The sequence below is a fragment of the Orycteropus afer genome, unplaced genomic scaffold, assembly GCF_000298275.1.
Source record: "Orycteropus afer afer isolate SDZICR_OR568_19922 unplaced genomic scaffold, OryAfe1.0 scaffold00016, whole genome shotgun sequence".
Taxonomy (NCBI): Eukaryota; Metazoa; Chordata; class Mammalia; order Tubulidentata; family Orycteropodidae; genus Orycteropus; species Orycteropus afer.
Window position 1 is genome coordinate 19,474,391 of NW_006921603.1, and position 8,303 is coordinate 19,482,693.

Here is an 8,303-nt window from a genome sequence, read left to right on the forward strand (position 1 = left end):
TATATATATATATATATATATATATATATGGCACCAGGAGATGTTAACTTTTCTGAATTAAAATTCATTTCATTTTACAGTAGATTGTAACCATGTTCCTAAGCAGCGTGTATCTTTGTTAAGAGCATGACATCTGAAGACAGACTTTCAGTATTCAAATCCTGGCCTCTCACTTTACAGCTCTGTGACCTTGGGCATGTTATTGAACCTTTCTCTGCAAAATGGAGATAACTCCTACCTGACTAGGTTATTATGAGGAGTATTGTGTTGTTGCTGTTACTTGCCATTGAATTGATTCCTGATGACCTAATGTGTATAGAGTAGCACTGCTCCATAAGGTTTTCAAGGTTGTGACCTTACAGAAGCAGATTGCCTGGCTGTCTTCTAACGTGCCTCTGGGTGGGTTCCAACTGCCAACCTTTTGGCTAGTAGTCGAGCACTTAACTGTTTGTGTTTCCCAGGGACTTCTTATTATGAAGATTAAATGAGCTAATACGTACTATATATTATTTATTATTATATATAATATTATAAAGGACAGTATTTGGGACAGTGTCAATGCTGTATCAAGAAATGTTAGCCATCATTATGATTGTCATGAAACAATCTTCAGAATCATTGTTTTTATGGTTACATAATATTCTCTTGTGTTATCATTTCTTCTACCATTCCCCTGTTGTCAGTCATTTAGATTGTTAGCTGGATCTTGATTTGTTTCTAGAGCTGAAAGGTTCATATGAATGACTCACATGCTATGGTGTCAATCACTGGCTTTTGTTTAATAAGATGGCTGGGTGAGGTGGTGAGAGGTCAGTATTGGGTTCTAGTCCTGGTACTGCCCCAGCCAGCTGAGTGACTTTGGACAAGCCACTTAACACTGGAGAGAGAAAGTAAAGTAGTAGAAAGAGAAATTGATTTTAGTTTCAAAAATTCTAACATTTCCTGGCACCCTTCTTTATGAGCTATGAAGATGAGTCCAAGAATTTGCTAGTGGGTAGGAATTGATTTTTGATGTCCTCTCTGCAGTCCTTAGCTGTATGTTTTGGGGTAGTGACTACCTCTTTATTTTCCCATCTGTAGAATGGTAAATATTGTGAGCCTTTCTGCTCTTTTCACTGTGCTGCTATAAATATCAAAGGACAGAATAAATGCAAAAGTGTTTTTAAAATACAAATTTTTGTGTAAATGTAATTTATACAAATATATTAGCACCATTGTTATCCTCAGTGTCTTTGAAACTGTTTTCAAGTGAAGGATTGAGTTAGATTATCTTGAAGGTGCTAATTGGATTCCGTTATCTACCAGATTTTCAGGGTGAATCTTGTCTACATTACCCTCTCTCCCAGTACCTTCCACCTTTCATGCATGTAAATGGTTCTCTTCATTTGTTGATACCTTTCCTGACTTGATGAATTATTTGAGCAGAGAAGGCTATATGTAATTTGGATAAATTGGGTAAAAATATTGTTTCTAATATTAGCTATGTAGTCAGACAATTTAAAATACATTTTGAAGTGTGCTCAACTGAAATCTATCTTGGCCTAGTTACAAACTCAAATATAGTTCTGTATGTAATTTCAACAAAGGTTAATCTGCTCATCTAAATGCCAGATCAAATTATTTAATCTGAATTTCTTCTTTTCAATTTTCCACTATATATAGTTTTTATAGCAACACAATTCAAGTTGGCACATTGAAGAGCAGAGTTCATTGCACTCTTGGTCAAATTTTGACTAAGATACAGAGGAAGATTTTAGGGCAGTGGGATACTATGAGCTACCCTTGGTTCTGGGTGTGGGAATAGGAAAAGATGATGCACAAGATTCTTTACTTTTATGGAGCTTAAATTCCAGTATGAGGAGACAGACCAACAAACCAAATGAATAGACAAAATAATTGCAGATGGTGGTAAAGTCAATGAAAACCAAAAAGAATCACGTGGCAGTGAATGGGAGTGAGAGTGAATACTAGTTTAGGTGGTTAGGGAAGGCCTTTCTGAGGAAGAGAATTTGAGCTGAGACTTCATAATGTTACCTGTGAAGATCTGGGAACACAGCATTTCAGACCATGAGAACAGTAGGAGTAAATGTCCTAGAACTTAGTAAGCCTAAGGAAAAAAGGAAAGCCAATGTGTCCAGAGACTAGGGAAGGAGTAGAGAGACAAGAGAGAAAGAAGGCAAGATTCAGATTGGGTAGGGCTTTATGAGGGAGCTCTGGTAGCGAAGTGCCTAAGGCACTTGACTGCTAACCAGAAGGCTGGTGGTTCAAACCCACCAGCCACTCCTTGGAAGGAAGGTTGGGCAATCTACTTCCGTAGTGATACCTCCTCGGAAACCCAAGGAGAGGTCATTATGAGTTGAAATTGACTCGATGGCAGTGAGTTTTTTTGAGGGCTTTATGAGTAATGGAGAATTAGCTAGTATGTATTCGTAGGCAATGGAAAGCCACTGGAGGGGGGCTTTAAGAAGAAGGACATGCCCTTATTGTGTCTTTAAAATAATTAATTTGAATATTGAGTAGAGAATGGGCTTTGGTAGCTACAGATGATATTCTTGTTTTGTTTGTTGGTTTTTTGAGATGGAAGCAAGACAGTCTTGAAGCTGTGTTTGTGTAATACCCTGATTTTGTTTGTTTGTGGGAAAATTGAAAGAAATTGGAAGGGATGTGAGTGTCCTTCCCCAAAACCACCCTTTGGCACCACCGCTGCTGAGCTCTTTCAGTCAAAGTAGAGGATTAATTCAGCTATTGAATAAATTCTTTTTCAAACCCCAATGGTTTTGGCATTAGATTTTCTCAGACTGACTGTTGGCAGGTAGGAAAAAAAAAAAATCAAGATATTAGCAATCCGAGTGTATTGTGTACTTTTCTTTCATGTACTTGTTTTTGAATGGCTTTGAAGTACTTCACTTGTTTGATAGTCATTTTGATACTGAATCAGTTTATTAGGTTGGCTTTCGTTATTGAGGGAGCTCTGATGGCATAGTGCCTAAGGCATTTTACTGCTAACCAGACGGCTGGCGATTCAAACCCACCAGCCTCTCCTTGGAAGGAAGACTGGGCAATCTACTTCCATAGAGATACTGCCTTGGAAACCTAAAGAGGGGTCACTAAGAGTTGGAATCAACTCAACAGCAGTGAGTTTGGTTTTTTGGTTTTGGTTCATTACTGAGTTTCACTCTTAAGTCAGATCAGAACAATAGAAAATACTTAAGAGATCTTACTGTTGACAGAAGTTGACTTATCCATGGTCTATTTTTCTCCACAAATGTTTCTACTAAAGCCTCCTTTGTCCTCTCTGAATTTCATTAACTAGGATCACCTGTGCACTCCTCTAATGCTATAACTTCTCTCAACCTACCTGCAGGTGCTAAAACTTTCTGTTCTGTTCTCTAAAATGAATTTGTACTCCAGAGGGAAATAAATGTGGCTTCCTATTGGATGAAAATTGTTTCCATTTCAGACTTCTTTATACTAAGGACTTGTTTGTTTGTTTTCTCTCATAATTGCTTAGATGATATAGCAGGTAAGTGCACATGCTTAGAAGTCAAAACAGACCTGGATTCAAATTCTGATGCTGTGATTTACCAGCTGTGTGCCTTTGAGCAACACTGATTTTCAGGTTTTTCATTTTGTTCATTTGTCTTTTAATCTATCACAATTTCACAAGATTTTCAGCAACCATTTACTGAGTCTGGAAGACACCATGCTAAACATTAAGGGTGTAAAACCAAACCCACTGCCATTGAGTCAATTCTAACTCATAGTGACCTTATAGGACAGGGTAGAACTGCCCTATATGCTTTCCAAGACTGAAAATATTTATGGAATTAGAATGCCTCATCTTCCTCCCATGCAGAGGCTGGTAGCTTTGACAAGGTGTATAGAAGTGAGCAAATATCATGAATACAGTCATTGTGGAACTTATAGTTTAGTAACAAAGACATTAAATTAATACAGATAACTAAATAATTTCAAGTGAGTAGAGTGTTGTAAAGGAAAGCATTGAATGGGATTCTCTTAGAACTTTTTTCATACATATACCTAACATGGTAAGAGGGTGGTGAGTCGAAGGTATTGCAAGCATTAAATGACACCTTGCTGGCGTAGATCCAAACATATTACCTGGTATGTTTGCAGCAGTATATTGACAAGGAACTTCCAGAAGTTCAAGGTGGATTCAGGAGAGGATTCAGAACGAGGGGTATCATTGCTGCTGTTAGATGGATTTTGGCTGAAACAAAGAATACCAGAAAGATGTTCACTTGTGTTTTGTTGATATACAAAACCATTTGACTGTGTGGATCATAACTAATTATGGATAACATTGCAAAGAATGGCAATTCCAGAACACTTAACTGTGCTCATGAGGAACCTGTACCTTGACCAGGAGGCTGTCATTCGAAGAGAACAAGGGGACACTACATAGTTTCAAACCAGGAAGGATGTACATCAGGGTCATATTCTTACACTATGTTTATTCAATCTGTATACTAAGCAAGTAATTCAAGAATCTGTATTATATGAAGAAGAATGTGGCATCAGGATTGGAGGAAGACTCATTAACAACCTGCGACATGCAGACGATACAACCTTCCTTGTTGAAAGTGAACATGATGTGAAGCACTTACTGATGAAGACTAAAGACTACAGTCTGCAGTATGGATTACACCTCAACGTAAAGAAAATGAAAATCCTTACAACTGGACCAATAAGCAACATCATGATAAATGGAAAGAAGACTGAAGTTGTCAAAGATTTTATATTACTTGGATCCACTATCATTACCCATGGAAGCAGCAGTCAAGAAATCAGACATCATATTGCACTGGGCAAATCTGCTGCAAAGACTTCTTTAAAGTGTTGAAGAGCAAAGATGTCAAGATGTCACTTTGAATACTAAGGTGCACCTAATCAAGCCATGGTATTTTCAGTCACCTCATATGCATGTGAAAGCTGGACAGTGAATAAGGAAGACTGAAGAAGAGTTGATTCTTTTGAATTATGGTGTTGATGAAGAATACTGAAAATACCATGGACTGTGCCTAAGGCATTTGACTGCTAACCAGAAGGTTGGTGGTTCAAACCCACCAGCCATGCCTTGGAAGGAAGATTGGGCAATCTACTTCCGTAGTGATACCACCTTGGAAACCCAAGAAGGGGTCACTATGAGTCAGATCTGACTCAATGGCATTGAGTTTGGTTTTTTTTTTTTTTTTTTGGTTTTCCAGAAGAACAGACAGATCTGTCATGGAAGAAGGGCAGGCAGAATGCTCCTTGGAAGCAAGAATGGCCAGACTTCATCTCACCTACTTTGGTCATGTTGTTAGAAGGGACCATTCTCTGGAGAAGGATATCATGCTTGGGGAAGTGGAGGGTCAGCAAAAAGGGGGAAGACCCCCAACAAGATGGATTGACACAGTGGCTGCAACAATGGATTCAAGTATAGCAAGGATCGTGAGGATGGTGCAGGACCGGGCAATGTTTCATTCTGTTTTACTCTAGGAGATGGGGCTGACTCAATGGCACCTAAAACAGTAACAACCTTTGCATTCAATTCATTATATTGGTGTTATTGTTAGTATTATCATTACTGTTGCCTTTGCTAGTATTATGTGTTCCTCATGTCTGTGTATTTCCTTGAGCTTTCCCAGGAGTTGCTACACAGTGCTCCATAAATATCTGTTGACTATAGCTTGGTTAGGAGCTCTGGTAGCCTAGTGGCTAAAGCACTTGACTGCTAACCAGAAGGCTGGCGGTTCAAACCCACCAGCCACTCCTCGGAAGGAAGGTTGGGCAATCCTACTTCCATAGTGATACTGCCTTGGAAACCCAAGGAGGGGTCGCTATGAGTCGGGGCCAACTTGACGGCACATAACAACAACAACAACATAGCTTGGTTGGGAGCTCTGGTAGCGTAGTGCCTAAGAGACTTGACTGCTAACCAGAGGGCCGGCGGTTCAAACCCACCAGCCATCCTCGGAAGGAAGGTTGGGCAATCTACTTCCGTAGTGATACTGCCTTGGAAACCCAAGGGGGGGTCGCTATGGGTCAGGGCCAACTCAGTGGCACATAAGAACAACAACATAGCTTGGTTACTAGCCTACATTTCTGCTGCATTTGTGCTAACTCCAGCCAGTGTACATAGTTTCTGACCTGATATCTGAGCAAGTTTCTGGGACCAGCTACTAATATTTTGTGTCCGTACATATCTTGACTCTCTCCTATCCCTTAGCAGACTCCTGAGCTTATTGTTGTACAGGTAGTCCCTGGTTATGAATGAGATCCATTTCCAACTATATCAGTCAAATTGGTAGGTAAATTGGAACAGGTGCATATGGTTCTTATTTAGCCTTATTTTAGTGCAAGAAAAGGCTTGAAGCCTATTCAATGATTTTAAAACTGCACATGTAGCAAGTGAAGGTGATTGTGGTGGAGAATTTGTTGCAAGTAAGGGTTGGTTCAAGAAGCTCTGATGGTGATGCAGTTAAGGCATTTGGCTGCTAACCAAAAGGTCACTGATTTGAACCTGCCAGCTGTTCTGCAGAATGATGGAACAGTCTGCTTCTCTAAAGATTTACAGCCTTGGAAACCCAGTGGACACCACTATGAGTCAGAATTGACTCGATGGCAGTGATTTTGGGTTTTGTTGGAGGGTTGGTTCAATCATTTCAAAGCAGGACTTTGAGCCATTTTGAATTTGTTCAGTCATGGCTGACAAAGTAAAACCAAAACAGACTAGAATTTGTAAAATCTGAGTGAAATGGAATGCTAACAGGAGTGAAAAAAAATTACAGGTTGAGGTTTGGGAATGGGTGACTCAAAAGAGGTGTAGCAAGCCCTTTCAGGAGCCTAATGAGTGACATTTGATTATTACCAGGATGGTGGAGAGCTACATGGTCAGCTGCTATCTTTGTGTGAGGGACCATTGATTCTGACTCAGCTGGTCAAGAAATTTGGTTGCTATGCCATGTGCACACTGCCCTTGTTTTCTAAGAGGGAGGTTAAGTTTCCAGTAGAGCTTTGATCTATATTTTTTCCCATTCCAGTTGGTGTTCTGGTTCACCTACATTTTAAAAATTCAGCTCCATTTCAGTGTCATTTTGTTGTCCATGATCGAACAAGGCTGAACTGGTTGGAAGCCTTGTTTCAAAGTTAGGGCAAATTTACATAACATTAAAGGCCAAATACAAGTTGTCCCTAAGTGAGAGGTTCATAATCTGGGACTTAATTTATTTCCCAATTAATGCCACCCGAATTCCAACATGATGACTGCTTGTTGCTTTGCTGTTCCATAAAGAAGCAGGAAACTTAGAATATTTTCTGAAAGAAAAGGAGAGTGCCTGTCACTCTGTTTAAGTTCTTTTGAGGAGTCCATTGCTACAGCCACTCTCCATTTGAAGTCTTGTTCAGACTGAATTATGGGCCTGAGGGATATTTCTTCCCATTTTTCTTGAAAAAGTCTTCCTGTTCACTAGTGATCTAGAGCCTATTTCATAAGTCTAGTTCTCAGACTTCATGAATTCCATACCATAGCCAGTGAAACTATATTTTATTTTGAAATTATCAGTGCATATGTGATGCCAAAAACTAAACTCACTGCTGTTGAGTCGGATCTGACTCATAGTGACCCCTCCTTGGGTTTCTGAGGCAGTATCACTACAAAAGTAGAATGCCCAACCTTCCTTCCAAGGAGTGGCTGGTGGGTTTGAACCACCAGCCTTCTGGTTAGTAGTCAAACGCTTTAGGCACTACACCACCAGAGCTCCTGATACGTAGATCTGTATATATAATCAGTCCTTCATTTTGTCAGCTGATTGGCAAGATGAATAGTTCTTTATAGCCATTAGTTCTGAATCACCTTTTCTACTTAAGCGGCTTTAGTTCTTTTTTCCTTTTTCTCATAGTCTTTAATCACCACACCAGTTATTGGCAAGGTGATTCCAACTCAATGGTAGCCGGTTTGGTATTCTTTTGGTGTCAGAAACTGTTTTTAAGTTCTCTCTAAGCATTTATCTCATTTAATGTTTATAATAATTCTATGAAGTTCACACCATGGTTATCATCTCCATTACATAGATGAAGAAATTTAGGCTTAAGAGTTTGCTGACTTGCCCAGTTAAGTTACAGAGTTTTTGACTTGAATTTTATGGTGTTAACCAATATGTAACACTTTCTTTGAATGTTTACCTTTGAGAAGTTGTATTTAATATATTCTCACGGAAGGGCACAACAGTGACATCATCTGTACCATAACAATTGGTAGTGAACAATAAGTAATATTATTGCGGTATATTTACCTATTT